The following is a 15,225-nucleotide window of genomic DNA, read 5'->3' on the forward strand; positions in this document are numbered from 1 at the left end:
CCTGGACCTTCCAGTGCTATCCATTCCCACCTGGCGAGGGGCACATGCGTGCACGCGCGCGCGCACACACACACACACACACACACACTCCCTTTCGTCTTCATCCGGAAGCTCTTTCTCCAGCTTCATGAGAAAATCGATGGAGTACATGTTTCTTTTCAGCTCTTTTACATGTTTGGAATTCACTTCTGGGAGGCAGCTGTGGACGCGGCTTGCAGGAAGGGCCCCCTGGTTCTGTGTCGGACCCTGAGTCCTGCGGGACCCCTGCCTTCTCCAGGCTTTGTCCCTGATTCCCAAGGGCTGCCCAGCACTGACTCCGCTAGCCTCTTCCCTTCCTTTCGGGGAGACGTTTCAGGGATGACCCTTGGTCCCAGCCGAGCAGTGGCTGCCAGCCCCCTCCTCTCTGGTGTGGCCGAGCGAGTCAACGAATGAATGATTGCATGAAAGAATGTTAGTTTAGTTCCCCACTCACAGCCTTTACCAAGAGCAAGGACTTCCTCCCACAGCAACAGCATGGGCACAGCACTCTCGTTCCATGCTACTGTGCAGCCCGTGGTCTCCCCATCCCAGCTGTCAGGGACGCCCTTTCTAGAAGACAAGGGGACTGTGGTGGCCAGCTGGCAGGGGCGGGGGAAGGCACTGTGTGCTCTTGGGGCCCTGAGGTGCTGTAGGAACAACGGCTTCTTCACTGGCACGGCTGCATGGAGAGGGCCGGGCCCCGCCATCCCGGCTAGCCCAGCTGCTGGTCTTCCTCGCGAGCCAACAGGCGCACAAGCACCAGCCCGGTTGCTGACCCAAGACCCCGGAGGCCCCGCCGTCACCACGCACAGAAGACCACAGGGGAGCCTGCTGCAGCAGTGTGGACAATGAGGAAGTGCCTGTCCTTGGGGCCCAGCCCCAGAGAACCAAGGCCACGGGGACTCTGCCACACCTGGGACCCGGGCTCTGCACCCACGCGGCCCCCCAGCCCTGTGATGACTTTACCTCCGGAATACGACTTGCTCCCTCTGAGTGCCAGCCTGCCTACGTCTCTATGCCGACAGCTTCATACCTCCACCCCCAACCCTCTTCTATACGAAAGCCCCCTGAGCTTCCGGGAGCACCTCCGACCCTCAGCAGAACCCACAGCCGAGTACCCGAGCCCGCTGCTGAAGTACTGGTCAACAGCCGGACGGCATGACTGTCCACCAGCCAGAGGGGTCACAACCGTGGGGCCAGACATGAACCCTTCAGTTCCCGGGCCACGGAAGAGGTCCAGAGTCCCCAAGAAGAGTCCAGCTGGCTGAGGTAGAGGGTCCTCGGTTATGGTCAGACGGTATGGGAGTCGTGTGGTCATTTAGACTGAGACAGCGGAATTCCTGCCTGCTTCTTTGGGGGCCCGGTCCGACACACACCCTCCCGCCGCAGGGCCCCTGGGGCGTGCCGCAGGAGTACCGTCTGCAGCACACGCTTGGAACACCCCCTTCCCTGGGCCTCCACCTCCCAGCTGGGGGTTTTCACCAAGTGCCAAGCTCCTAAGACTATGGCCTGAGAGGCGACGTTCTAGGAAATCTCACTGTGGCTCATCCCCAAATCCTTGCTCCCAAGAGCATGGCACCGTGGCCTTTCCTGCCCGCACCTGCTCGGGTCCTTGGGACCGAATGTAGGAACACTGTCACGAAGACGGCAAACGTTTTTTGTCATTTTTTCCTAATTATGGAATCAACCCGCCCTTCCAGAGGCAGACAGTTGAAGAAAAGAAGGGGATCTGGGCCCTGAGTGTGTACCAGGATCCAAGCCCTTCCAGAGTCTCCGGGAGGAGTGGCTGCCCAGCCATGTGGCTAAAGACACCACTTTGCAGAAGGAGAGGTTTGGGTTCAAGTCCCCACTCTGCCTGCTGCAGCCTCGCCTTCCTGACACTGCTTTCCCGTCCGGAAAACAGTGGCACTCACAGCTGCCAGCACGTGGGGATGGTTTTAACAGCCACGCAGGACGCCACAGGCCATGCACGTGGCCCGCTCCTGGAGCATGGTTGCTGGTAGACGTGAACCCATTCGCGTGTAGGAGACAACACGCACCAGCTGCTCACAGACAGGTTTGGCTCACTCTGTTACACACGTCTTGCCATTGCCAATCAGTACTTCTTATGACATCGGGGTTTCTTTTTCTTAATAAAATTTATTTATTTGAGAGAGAGAGCGAGCGAGAGCACACACAGAGGGAGAGGGAGAAGCAGGATCCCTACTGAGCAAGGAGCCTGAAGTGGGGCTTGATCCCAGGACGCTGAGATCATGACCCAAGCCGAGGGCATATGCTTCCCCACCCAGGTGCCCTGTGACATCGGTTTTAACTGATATTCTGCTGTGGGGACACAGCATCGAGTTCTTTCCACTCGGAATGGACATTTAAGCTGTCGGTGAGTGGTGCTCTTACAAACAAAGGCTATCTATGTAACTGCTCCATGACGCCAGGAGATGCCACTGGGGGTTTCTTGGGAGGTTGCTGGCTGCAGGGCTCCTGGGGCACACGGTCGGCGGGGGCAGAGCATCTGTGAGCTGTGGTCTGTCTACAGTGCAGGCGGGCTAGTGGCTGAGAGAACTCAGGGCAGGGTGAAAGCGCTCTCTACACAGGTTCTGGGGGCTTCCCGGAGAGGAGGAGGACTCCCCAAGATCAGGGGCAAGGGCGTGGGGTAGAAGAAAGGCCCAGCGTGAGGCTGATGTAGCTTCTCCTCTGTCAACGGCGTCCTGCTCTTCAGGATCGACGGAGACACTGTGCCCACAAACAACACGGCGTGCGGGGTGTAGCAAGGGGTCCTCTAATCGTAGCTGCCCCTGCCGACTTCATCTGCTACCGTTGACTGCGCAGCTGGGCGAGCCGCCTTCCCTCTCTGCACCTCTGTGGTCACGTCCACAGGCCTTGGAGGAGATGGGCTCGTAGGCACTTGATAGCTTCCTCTCCCGGGGTCGCCTTGCCGGTGGCTCCTGGAAGGCTGCGTGATAAGGCAGCGCGAGGCTTCAGCACCAGCGAGGGAGGACAGCGCAAGGAGCTGTCCATGGGCTGAATCCACGGGGCGGGGGTGGGGACCCCCACTGGAAGAGGGCCGCAGAGGTGCGGGCCACGGGGAGGAAGCAGCAGGGATGGTGGGAGATGGACACGTGTTCTGCGCCTGGGAACGATGACCCTGCCATGCGATGGTGGCTCGCGGGATCACAGCCTTCCCAGAGGTTCCGGCTGCCACGCTTAGGGGCATGAGGGACTGGGGCCAGCCCTGTACAAGGGCCTTCCGCCACCCTTCCTCCACCCCCTCGCATCAGCCTCTCCCCTGCTCTCTGTGGTCCTGAATTCAGTCAGACCCTGGAAATCACAGTTTTGGGAACAAGCAGATGAAAATGCCACTCGGGCTGAGCTTGTGTGCAGGAACGTTCTAGCTGTGTCGTCTGTGAGTCCCCCAAACTGGAGACCACCCAGAAGCCCCCTGACAGCCCGTCTTGTGTGGACATGCTGCAGAGAGCCCCACAGCACAGTCTCATGCAGCCGTGGAGATGGGTAAGGGACAGTCACACGAGGCAGGGACGCATCTCTCACCACGATGCTGGGTTAAGCAGGACGTAAGTCCTTACGTGCGGTTCTGGTTACGGAGAGCTCCCAGGCAGGTGACAGGAAGAATGGCATTTGGGGCTGCAGAGGGAGGGCAGGGGCTGGGAGGGTGGGGCTCTTTTGGTTCATTTAACCATCGGTTTATGTTTGGCGTACTTGCTCCTGAGCTGATTCCGTTTCAAGATGGAAAAGTAAAAGAAAGTCCCTGAGGCGGGGCCATTGGACTTTCGTGGGGTGAGGGCTGTTAAAACCCAATTCAAGAGCAGGGTCACTGGTCGCTCAATCCCTGGCCAGGAACTCGCACACTACCTGTCCCTCCCTGGTTCCGAGGCCTGTGCCTGTGGCTCCTCGAACTCATGACCCCAGACCCCCGAGACGAAGGGTTGCGGCTCTCCAGAACTGAGCCAGCCACACGCCCCTGAGATCTGCATTGTAAATGCCTTGGAAGAGCCAGGCCCCTGACCGTGTGGGGGAGACAGTCTGGGACTTGTGCTTCCTGGGCCAGCGGACGGGCTCCTTTGTGGTCTCCTCCCAAGGGCTTGCCAAGAGAAGATGTGTCAAACATGCCCCCTTGTGGGGCACCCTGCAGCAAGGGACCGGGGCACCCCTGCTTCCCATAACACCTGGGCTCAGGCTCTAGACCTGCCTCTCAGCCCAAGACAGCTGCTCCCCCTCCCATGCCTCAGTCTCCCCCCAGCACACGCTGCCGTCATTCTGTCCTCGCCACAGCACAGCGCCGGGCCCCTCACCAGAGCTGCCTGCAGACTGTAGACACCAGAGCGCTTCCCAGTTAACCCCGGCCTGGCCTCTCAGGGTAAGGGGGTCTGTCCATGCCCTTCCCACCTCCTCCCTGGATTTCTGCCTCCTCCTGTTGGCCCGCCGATGGCTCAGCTGGCTGGCAGGGTCCTTCTCAGCCTAATAAACTCCCGGGGAGCCCCTTCCCCGGGCCTGGGAGGGGAGGCAGGGATGGCAGAGCGGGTCTCCTGCTGGGGAAGCCGCACTAGTGGTGGGCGGGTTGGCTGGGTTGGCGATCACTCCTGCAGGGGGAGGGCGAGGGGCTTGCAGGAGCAGGGAGACGTTGGCAGGGCCCCGTGCGTCTGTGCGTGAGCACGCGGTGCCTGTTCGCCTGGCACGGCAGCCTGAAGGACGAGAAGCCTCCGTCCGTGGGATTCCTGAGGTGTTGAGGCCGTCGTCCCCTCTCTCCGTCTCTGGAAGGAAGAAGAAGGTGGTAAGGCTTCATCACTGGGCAAGTTCTCCAAGTTTCTCCTGGGGGCTGGGAGCCAGCGGTGGCGGCCTCCCACCTGGTGGATGCTTCCTGCAGAAAGGCTAGCGTGCAGGCGGGGGACGTGGAGAGGCCGTCCTGGGCCTGACCGAGTACGAGACCGTCGCAGTCTTCCCAGTGCTCCTGGTGGGTGTGGCAGGCATCGTGGGCATCGCCATGGTGGTCCTAGTGGTGCTGACCACACGCGACACGCACACCACCACTTAGTGCTACCTGGTCAGCCTGGCCCTGGCTGGCCTCACTGTGCTGGTGGCCGCGGGGCTGCCCAACGTCTCCGAGAGCCCGGCTGGGCAGCGGGTCTATGACGCGCTGGGTGCCCGGCCATCATCCACTTGCGGTGCCTGGGCCTCAGCGTGTCCTCCTGGTGGAGAGCTGGGGGCTCCCCGGCCCGGCCCTCCAGGCAGTCCCTCACCACAAAGTGATGCAGCCAGGACTCCCTGGCTGGGGGGCTCGGAAGCTGAGCCTCCGCTGGGCAGGAGGGCCAGGGCCCCTTTCCAGACAGGGAGTGGGGTGGGTCCCCCGGGAAGCAGGGCTCAGAAGGGCTTTTCTCTCATCTCCGCGGCTATCTTGCCTGGAGGTGCCAAGGCAATCCTCTATCTCTGGACCTCGGTTTTCCTGCCTGGGAAGTGGGCATCTGGACTGGACATCCCCTTGGGTTTCTCCCTGCTCTGATTTTAGTCCCGGGAGGCAGTGTAGCCCAGAGTTAGGCGTGTGGTCCCCAAAGCTCGCTGATTGGGTTCACACCGAGCCCTGCCCCTTCCTGCCTGCATGGTCTTGGGCAGGTGAACCCAGAGGCTGGGTGGCGTGTCCAGGGCCACACAGAATTGGGACATAATTGAGGCTTTCTGACATCCCAACGCTGGCCCGGTCCTGGTTCTCCTGGGCTGTGGCTGTCTGGGCTCCCGCGGCCCCCATCCCCTGCCTGTACTGGTTGGCCCCACGGCCTGGACATGGCAGGGGGGGGCCGGGGTCCAGGCTGTGAACCTGGCCGTGAGGGGCATGTGATGTCATTGGCTGCCACATCGGTGAGTGTTGGAGGTGCACAACTAAAAACCCACCCGGGCTCTCGTAGAGGTCGAAGGTCTTGGAAAGGGCCCTGGGGTCCTTGGACCAGCAGCAGACACGGCTGAGCCTGGGGTCCCGCGGTGGCACTTCCCACGCGCCCTCCACACGCCGCCTGGATCTTCTCGGCCCTCCAGTCCTCCCGTGACAGGAGCAGGCTGGGTCGTGAGCACGTGCCCCCCTGACGCACGCTCACGCACACACGCCCATGCCTATGCCCACACGGGGCCCCCAACACGGCCACAGGTACATTGCCCTCTGCCACCCGATGTGGGCGCAGACGCCGTGCGCCATGGCCCAGGCCCGGCGGATCCTGGCAGCTGCCTGGGCGTCACGTGCGTCTGCTGCCCGCTCTGGTTCTCGCTGGCGGACCTGCCTGGCAGCGAGAGCCGCAGCCCACAGTGGCTGCAGAGCGGCCCGCAGCCTCCACCTGCCCTCTACCTGCTGACTTCGCCCTGTTCTTTGTCACCCCTGCCGGAGACCGCCGTCCTCTGTGGGCTCAGCCGGAGAGTCCTGCTCCGGAGCACACGGCCCCAAGCCGGGGGCCAGGCGCAGCGTGGCCTGGCAGGAGTGGGGAATCCAGGAGAAGCAGCCCGGCCGCCAGGTGGGGGCCCAGGTCTTCCAGGAGGCACATGGGTGAGGTCTCCAGGCGGGTTGGAGGGGGGTGGCCGGAGGGGAGCTGGCGGGCAGGAGAGGGGAGCTGGCGGGCAGAGGGCAGGGAGAGGCCAAGGCAGAGCCCGGCAGAGAGGGCTGGACGGGACTGGACGTCTCGGGCGGGACGCAGAGTTGTTCACCCTCTAGTGTCTGCGGGCCCCACCTGGACGGTGGGACTCGGGACCACAGGGAAGACCCATGTGTGGTCTGTGGCGGTTGGGGGACACGGGACGCGGGATGGGGCTCAGGGACAGGCAGGGACGCCTCACGGAGCCGACAGCGGGGTACAGGTGTGAGGCTGGCAAGAGGACGGGCCAGGAAGCACTGGGGGTGGGCAGAGAGATGCCTGGAGGCGGAGGCAGGCCTGGCGCCCTGGGCTGGGAGGGGGCCGCGTGAATGGCTGGGGCTCACGGCTTTGACTGCAGAGAGATGGGGCAGCCACGGGGCTCTGAGACAGTGGTGGTCCCCACGTGGGGAGCCTGAGACAGGTGCACACTCCAAGACACGGAGGGAGAGAGAGCACCGAGCAGAGGTGACGCCTGGGACCGAGCCTCAGTCTCACGAGGGGCGAGGGACAGAGAGAGGGACAGGGTCAGAGTCAGAGAGGGAGAGAGACAGAGCCAGGCACATAGAATGGTCGAGGCCTGTGTCCACTCTCAGGGACAAAGCTCTGGACACACAGGTGGTCACACCTCCTGGGGCAAAAGCCAGCGATGACTGCACGGTCCCCCTTCCTCACCACAATTCGGGAAGGCAATTGCTGACATCCTGACGCTGGAAAGGGAGGCTCAGAGAGGGTCGGGGCTGCCCGGGGTCACACAGCAGGAGCTGGGATCTCACCTGGCGAACAGCATCACACCCTCCCCCTGGAGATGGCGGCAGGGAGGGGCCTTCTGGAGACCTCCCTTCAGCTCCGGGGCCCCCAGGAGGCTCCCGGCATGGGTCAGTCTGATAGCGCCCCCCACCCCCAGAGGCCTGGACGGGTGCCTCTTCCCCTTCCCGATGAACCCAACTCCGCAGACACTCTGGTCCCAGCAGACTGTCCTTGGCTGCACGGGGGCGGGGGGGCTCGAATCCCCCTCAAGCCTTTCTGGGTCTGCAACTCACTCCTTAACTGAAGGATGGGGCGGGGTGCGGGTGGGGGTCCGGCCCAGAGGGGCAGGGCTGCAGCTGGAAGGGCATTCGGACATCACAAGCATGGATGGGTTTCGGGGAGGCCTCTTGCTCTCCAAGCTCTGCTCCCCCATCCCTGAGCGGACCACCGTGATGGCCCCACCTCCGGGAGCCGTCCCAGGCTCGCAGCCGCTGGGGCCCCGAGCATCAGGGTTGGCAGCCGGGAGTCTGAGCGGAGTGGGGGCAGGGTGCCCCTGGGGATGCAGGGCGGTGACCAGGAGGTCCCCCAGGCAGCCTGTCCCGTGACCTCGTGCACCCGGCAGCGCACAGGGAGGGCCTGGCACGCTGCCCGCCGGGGTGCCGGCAACAGTCTCGTCGGTGCTCCGCTGGCGGGAGCGGCCCGGGCCCCTTCCTGGGGCTGTGCTTGGCGACCAGCCCATCCCCCTGTCCTGTGGGTCACCAGGACGCTGGTGGTGGTCGTGCACTGTTCCTGGCGCTGTGCCCACGGGGTCCGCACAACTCCCTGGCGGCCCGGCCCTTCCTGGACCCCCGGCGCTCCTCTCCCGCCGCACCCGTGTCTCCACCGACCGTGCCTCAACCCCGTCGTCTATAGCCTTGTGTCCCGGAAGTTCTGCGAGGCCTCCCGGCGCCTGTGCCGAGGTCCAGCGGGGGAGCGACAGCCTGGCACACAGCTCCCAGCCGCAGCACGGTCCGAGAGCCCCCCAGAAGCCGCAGGCCACCGGGAGTGAGGGCTGGGGTCATCACGCCACAGGGTCACTGCCATCCCCCGCAGGAGCCCTGGGTCAGCGCGGTCTGAGGGCAGCGCTCCTCCTGCCCGGCGCCTGCCCCTCCCTGCCTCTCCCTGCCTCTGCTCCCTCTGTCTGCTCCTGTGTGGGTTCAACCCGCGCCCTGGGCCAGGACAGGCACAGACGCCCCTTTAGCCCCCGGGCCCCCTGCGGCTTCCCTCCCCGGGCGGCAAGGACAGCAGGACGGCCTGGGTCCAGGTGCTTGAAGTTCAAGTCTGGACTCCATGTGGGAGTCTCTCCCCTCCTCGGGAAGCAGGCGAGGGGAGAAACAGGAAGGACAGTCTGGAGGACCCCCGGCATTCACCAGGGTGATGGTGTGACCTTCTACACACCGGCACTGTGTTAAGCATCCTTTCTGGGGACAGCCCTCGGGGGTGTTAAAGGCCGAGTGTCCAGTGTTTGTCAACACTGTCCTCCGCTGTGTGGGGCCTGCCCAGCCAGGACCGCGTGCTCCCTGCAGAGATAAGCTGCCCAGGGCCACATCGAGAGGTTCCCCCAGCTTCCCCCGCTGACACCCAGAGATACTCCATGGGGCAGGGGATCCAGGCCACCCCCATGCCCTGGTGCCCCAGCCTGGAGAGCGTCTCCCCGTGGAAGGGTCTGCAGCTGGCCCCTCCCTAGCCCACGGCCATGCCCCTGGCCCTCCCAGTGAGCTGGGCAGGAGCGGGGTGCTGGGGTGAGCAGGGAGCCCCTGAGGAGGCAGGACCGTCCCCGTGGGGCACTCCTCAATGAAGGGAGGCCGAGCCCACCATCCTCGCCCCAGCAACGGCCTGCTGAGCGGGACTCCCACGTCCCCGTGGTGTGCGTGAGCCCCGGACACCTTAAGGCAGGAAGCTGCTGTGTCCCCACCTCCGAGATGGGCACGTGTCCCCGACCCTGTCCCTATTCCTTTGGAGAGCACTTTCCTCCTGGCCTCCTGGGGTGGGTTAGAACAGAATTTCTGCGGATTTGTTGGGAGGAGATGTGCCCCCCCCCGCCCCCACCAACAAAAAGTGACTTCCAGTCGTCTGGGAGCTCAGCAGGCTGACGGCCAGGAGTGGCCTGCTCCCGCTCCTGCCTTTGTCTCGCACACAGCACAGCCGTCGGGGCCCCCAGAGCTGGCCCGCACCGGTCCCGCCCCGTTTCTGAGCGGAGGCCCTCGTGCGCCCTGGCTTCTGTGGGCCGGTTCTGGCGCAGGGGCCAGGACAGTGATCGCCGGCGGTCTCCTGGGGACTGGGTCAGGAATGCAGAGCGCTGGCCGGGGCGGCGGGGCCTGGGCGTCTGTGACAGACGCGGGGGAGCTGCTCAGTGGCCTCCACGACGAGCCACAGGCGCCAGGAGGGAGAAGACGGACCAGCAGCGTTAGGAAGCATGCGGGGGCAGAGGTGGGCCGACGGCCAGCCCCCAGCTCCCAAACGGCCGGCGCCCGCTAAAGGGCAAGGCCTCGGTTCAAGGCGCGATGCTCTGGGTCTGTTTCCTGCCCGCAGCGGCTGAGTGGAAACACGCCGGTGCGCGGAGGCGTCAGCAGGGGTCACTGCTGGCCGTGAAAACCGCACAGACACGGGCTGAGCTCGGATTTCTCGTGAAATCCACACCGCTACAGCCTGGGCGCCCACGTCCCGTGACACCCGCTGGAGGGTGCAGGCGCGGCGGTCAGGCCCGGCACCGGGAGGGCGAGCGTGTGTCCAGAACGTGCCCAGAACGTGCGTCCAGAGAGTGCGGGAGGGCAAGCCCCCGGGGCCGGGGGAGGCTGGGGAGGCTGGGGCAGGCTTCGTACTGTCGTGGGGCTCACATGCTACCGGTCACTTGGTGCTCACCACCCGCCTTTTGCTCTCCAGTGGGCGTGTGCGGCCCACGTGGGGAGGGGACAGGCCCAGACGCACAGACAGACCGCGTGACCCTGGCAGGGGCCGCACCTGGGGGACAGCTGTGAGGACAGAGGGGTGTGAGGGGCTGCACGCTTTCTGGCACAGTGTGGGGCTTGGGCACCGTGGGCCTCCCTCGGGGAAACGGCGCACCGGCCGGGCCCCTCTGAGCTTCTCAGGACGACGGGGAACTTCACCTGCGCCGGAGCAGCCCGAAAACAGGGCCCGTGAGGAAGCTTCCACAAATCTCTTGTTTTCCAAAGTGCCCCGGGGGCCAGCTTGCTGCAGAGACCCCCTTCCCCTAACGACTTACAGGACACGCCTCATGGCTCCATGAGACCCACAGAGCACTCCCCGGGTCACCTGGGACCAGGCCAGGCCAGACCCTGCAGCTCCCCAACCTTGGTCTCACGGTTGATTAGCTGAGACTTGCCAGACGTGGAGGCCGCTGGCCCAAGTTCCCCCGATCGCAAGACCAGCCCAGCCGCGGACCACCCTGTCCCCTGTCTGTGCCTCCCCCTGCGAGCCCGGGCAGAGCCCCCTGCCGGGACCCGAGGTCCTCAGCCCCACGGGGCTCTCCCTATTGCAATGGCCTGACTGGAATCAAGGTCGGCTTCTGGCTCCGTCTGGCGTCCCTGAGCTGAAGATGCTCTTGGCCTCTTGTGCCTTTCTAAGCAGCCTCTGCTCCCCCAAAGCTGGGCACCCTCATACCCGGTCTGCCCACTGGGCTCGGTTGGAGGCAGGCGGGGCTCCGGTGGCCCTTCCTAGCGCCCCGCCCCCACGGCCAGCGCAGCAGGTGTGCCCAGTGCGTCCCCTCCAGCGCCCGAACTCCCAGCAGGCCCTGCGGCCCTTTCCCTCCCACTTCCCCTCTGCCCGCCTTGCCCGCCCCTCGTGGGCCGGCACCGCGTCTCGGCGTTCTCCCCACGGCGTCTGGCAGTCTCAGGACCGGGGGAGACATTGGCGGCGGAGCCGGCTGAAGTCCTCCGGGGCACAGTGACGCCCGACGCGCTCCCACGGCCCGCCCGTGTGGAGGTAGGACACCCGTTGGTGATTTCGTGTGCTCTGCGTCCGACCGTGAAGCGCTTTTCGCCGCGGTTTCTGGGCAGCCCCATGCGGCCGAGGGGAGACTGCGCTGGGCCCGAGGAACTTTACAAGCAGCTGCGGGGGTTGCCCCTGAGGGCGATGCTAGGAACCTTCTCTAGGAAGCCCCGGGGCAGCTCCCAACATGACTCCCCCCCCCCCAAGACCCTGATACTTCCCACCTCGGGCCCAACCGCTGACGTCCGCGGCGTCCCTCTTGTTCGGGACCGCAGATGCTGGGGTATGAGCTGTTGGCTCATGCCTTTGAGTTCTTGCCTCCGGGGCTGGCGGCACGAACGTCCCCTCATGCTGGGTCCGGGTCTCACGGGGCGGCGTGTGCGGTCAGGTGGGCCTCTGGAGGCCCCTTTCCTTGGGGCTCAGCTGAGGCGTGGCGGTGCCCCGGGTCCGCGGTCAACGTTGGCCTGGGTCAGAGCATTCGAGGTGAGGCCCTGCCTTCGACAAGCCTTGGGGTCCTCCCGCTGCCCTGTGTCGTGAACAGAGCTGGTTCTGGGGGGCCCGAGGGGCCTGAAAACCCACAAATTAAATCCCAGAGAAAAGCGCAGGGCGGGGCGTCCGTCTGGGAGGCAGACTGACAGTGTGTAATGCAAGCAGATGAGCCCGACGCGCTCCCAGCCCCTTGTTTTGCGCACCCGTGGGTGGCCCCATGCCGTCCTAGAAGCCCGGTGACCGCCACAGGAGCCGGCTGGGGCGGGCAGGACGGCGACGGCCTTGCTCGGTTCAGGAACATTCTCGGCCCTCAGCAGCGGCCCACAGCGCCTCCCGCACTCCCATGGCAGAACCAGCTGAGATGGCCTCGGAGCCCTCTGCCGGCCACCCCCGCCCCCACGCCGGGCGCACCTGCTGCTCATTCCAGGTGCGCATTTTCTGAAGGCGCCCGTCACCCTGCACCCACCGTGGGCTTCTAGGAGCAGGGGCAACCTCTCCTTCCCCCTCCTGCAAGGACTAGGTGCGTGGGGGGCCTGTTCCAGGCCAAGCTGCGGGCCACGGGGGCAGCGGGGGGAGGGACTGGTGCCGCAGCCCTAGGAGGAGGGGGTGGTCCTCGGCAGGTGCGCTCCATGCTCCATCCGGCTGGGGCCCGGAGTTCCCAGCGCTGTATCAGGGAACACGCTTGCGCCCATCAGGCTTCTGAGTGTGTCCGGCGTCAGGAGAGGGATCCGGTGGCTAGGGAGGAATTGTCCAGGAGGTGGGAAGCTGGCATCCAGGGGCAGTGACGCTGCCTCCGTCACCCGCCGAGAAGGGCCTGGGACTTGCCTAGACTCGAACCTGTCCTGTGGTGGAGCCTGGGGTCAAGGGGCTACTCCCAGCCCAAGACCAGCCGGGGAGGGGAGAGGGGCGGGTGCGGACGCGGCCCCCAGCCCTCTTCTGACCCCCAGTGGCAGGTCCCAGAATTACAGCTTGGAGGGACGGAGGCGGGGAGACATGGGGGGAGGGGCCGTGAGAGTCGCGTTGGCAGCTGGAGGGCCGGGCAGCCAGCGCCTTTCCAAGCCTCGGTCCCTCTGGGCGAGAGGATGAGAGGGGAGAGTCCCGGAGTGCACACTCATGGGCAGGGGCCCGTGGAGACCACTTCCTGTGCAGGGACGCAGGCCCCAGAGAGTGACCTGTGGGGGAGGCCTTAGCAGAGGCAAGGGGGTCAGCATGGAGGGCTGGACTTGTGCAGTTGGGGGCCTCAGAGATCCCCTGCCCCCCACCTTGCCTGGCCCTATGCAGGGTAGGCGGTCTTCCCAGATCGCTGCCCGCAGAGACGGGCGTGGGGACTCTGGGGTCCCCCGAGCTCATGAGGCACGAGGGCTCCCGTGTCTCCCGGCCCCCACTTCCTCCTTCAGCAGAGCAGGGCTCGGACCCGCTCGGAGGTTGGGTGCGTGTTTAGCAATCCTCAAAGTGCGGCCCATGGAGCCCTCAAGGTCTGTGACACCAGAAACCTTTGGCCTCGTCTCTTCCACAAGCTGACCTTCGCCCTGCGGGGACAGAGTGGCTGCAGCCCCAGACGGAGGTCAGGGCTCTGGGGGCGCGTGGAGGAGAGCGGCTTTCCCAGGGGCTGTCCTACCCGAGGCCGCGACAGATACCGGCAGTTTTAGGTCTTGAATTTTTCTTGAGATTTCATTTATTTATTTACTTTTTTGTTTTTAGTATGCGCTACGTCAATGTGCTGCGTCACTTCCTAGAAGGGCTAGATGGGCTTGACCGCGTCGGTTTTCATCAGTCAGGAAAATGCTTCCTTAACCCATATTCTCCAAGCCCTTTGACACGTAGTAACAAGGAACTCCAGAGGTGAGCCTGTCTCTCCGCAGCACGCTCCACCGACATGGGTCACAGGCAGCTGTCTTCTCCTTGCCGCGGTACTGGGCCTGTGGGTGTGCACCGCGGCGGTGCCGGGGGTGACCAAGCACGCGGCCGTGAGGTCGATCCTGGGCAGGATCTCGAACCACATCGCACCAAGGTTGCCAAGGCCAAGAAGATTTTATTTACGGGCAAGCATGAGCCAGGGGAGCAGCAGAGGCGGAGGGAGAAGCAGGCTCCCCGCTGAGCAGGGAGCCCGATGCGGGACCCCGGGATCATGACCTGAGCCGAAGGCGGACGCTTCACGGACTCAGCTACCCGGGGAGCCCCTTGAATTCCTTCATGTCTTGTAGCGACACGATGGGAAGTTCCCAAACAGCGGCGTTGGTCACTGGTCGCAAAGCAGGGGATGGGCGCAGTGTGGGGCGCAGTGTGGGGCGCAGCGTGGCGACGGGGCTGCCCGGGAGCGGGGCCGGGAGCGGCTCCGGAGGCTGAGCTGTGCGCCCGCGGTGTCCTGCTCTCCTTCCCCGCGTGCTTGCCACTCGCTTGAGCGAGACACGCGGTACAGGTGCAGACAGACGCGCTCGGAACCCAGAACGGAACACCACGGGGCCCCGCAGCTCCGCTCCGGGGTGGCTCCCAGAGAAACCGGGAGCCAGTCTCTCACACAGGTGTCCCCACGCAGAAGGTGGACGCGGCCGCAGCCCGTCAGCGACGAAGGAGGTTCACGAGGTGCGTGTGGAGCTCAGCCGCGCGGGGAAGGCCACTGAGCCGTAAGAAGGGACGGACCACGGACACATGTGGCACGGGGCAGGGGGGCCCGGACGACGTGCTGGACCACGGAAGCCGGGCCCAGAGCGCCACGTGGCCTGTGATGCCATTCCTAGGTCACGTTCAGAAAAACCCTCCACCAAGGCACAAAGCCGACTGGCGGTGGCCAGTGCCAGGGGAGGGGAAGGGAGTGAAAATGTCCCTTGGGGGCTGAAAATGTCTGGGCCGCAGCATGGTTCACTCTGGAATGGGTCACCTGATGGGAAGGTCCGGCAGGAGGAGGGAAAGAGCCCAGGGCCCATTCCCGTGGCTCTGAGCCTGGAGATGGCCGGGCTGAGTCGGTCCTTCCCAAACACAGCTTCCGGCCGGCTGTGGCCCGGTGTCAGAGTTCAAGTCTCCCACCGTGAAAGCAGTCCAGCTAGCGCTCCCACAGAGCCTGGCCGATGTGCTCGGGGGTCCGTCCCCATGACCCGGGGGCAGGACGGCTGCTGCTGGGCTGACAGCGGCGGAGGAGGACGGTCACGGAGCTATGCACCCAAGTCCACGTTCCCTAGCAGGGCCCTAGGCTCTGAGCCCTCTGCCCTCCCGCATTCTCTGCACACCCTGGCTTTCTGGCCCTTCCCCACCCTTCGAAGCTTCTGAAGCTTTAAAAAGACGACCGTGAGCGCCACCCGACGTGGTTGTTAAACAAGAGTGTCCGTGGGGTGTCAGGAGAGCGGTGCTGGACTCGGAAACACTC

Source organism: Meles meles, chromosome 19, assembly GCF_922984935.1.
Source record: "Meles meles chromosome 19, mMelMel3.1 paternal haplotype, whole genome shotgun sequence".
Classification (NCBI taxonomy): domain Eukaryota; kingdom Metazoa; phylum Chordata; class Mammalia; order Carnivora; family Mustelidae; genus Meles; species Meles meles.